Source organism: Carya illinoinensis, chromosome 15, assembly GCF_018687715.1.
Source record: "Carya illinoinensis cultivar Pawnee chromosome 15, C.illinoinensisPawnee_v1, whole genome shotgun sequence".
NCBI classification, from domain to species: domain Eukaryota; kingdom Viridiplantae; phylum Streptophyta; class Magnoliopsida; order Fagales; family Juglandaceae; genus Carya; species Carya illinoinensis.
Window position 1 is genome coordinate 42340301 of NC_056766.1, and position 1046 is coordinate 42341346.

A 1046-nucleotide genomic window follows, 5' to 3' on the forward strand; every position below is an offset into this window, starting at 1 on the left:
AAGAGGTACTAATGTTAAAATTTGAGGAAAGATTTCATTCAGTGATGCACAACATGACCATTTGCACTGACCTGAAACAGAAAACACAGTATCCTGCTTGAAAAACAAAGCACACACCAAGACAGCTGGCTATGTATATTACTTTTTCTTTTCTTTTTTATATGTATGTTACTTACAACCTATATCTCAAGTTAAGAAGAAGATGTAAAAAAAAAAAAAAAAAAAAAAAGTTTATGCTGTATATAATCCTGTGAAAAGCAGTTCTTGCTTAAGGAAAATGTGTAGAGCATGAATTTTCTTTTTGTATGAAAGAGATCTCGATCATATACAAAAACCTAGAACTGTCTATTCACACCATTCATTGGAAAGATCGAAGACACTCTTACTTAATCCTTCATGCTGCATATCATCACTAAAGCGCAAAAGTTCTTGGTTTTCATCTGAGATGCTGCCAAATTTCTTAAATCCAAAAGTATAGCATTGCCTGTTCATAAAAATTTGTTTGTGTTATTGAACTTTTAGTTCAGGGAGAACGTAAGCATGAAGTAATCATGAATCCAGCACACATTTTGAAATTCTTGTATCCATGAACATAGCACACATTCATTATGATGAGAATAGCAAACATGCAAGAAAAAGTAAATGGATTAACAAATTAAAGACAAGAAAAAGATCCATACCTCAGTAAGAGAATGCAGAGGTTGCTGATCTTGTGGAGGGGATTTCTGAGATCTCCAACTTCTTTTTTTGATCGGCGTAGTTCTCCAACTTCTCAACTCGGTCTGTATCATATTAAGCTGCTCACGTATCTCCTTTAGGAACTTCAACTCCTCATCCCCTGCCTCACTAATTTCTTGCCTGAAACAAATTCTCTCTCCCTCAAGCCGTTCAATTCGCTGAGACAACCGTTGAAAACTGGCTTCACATTCAGAAACACCCGTTCTTGGGTCAATAAAAGCCATATTGCAGGCAGCACCTACTGCATTTCTTGCTTTACATAATTTGTTATCATGGTTTGCACAAAGCATTTTATTTGCCTCTTTCAT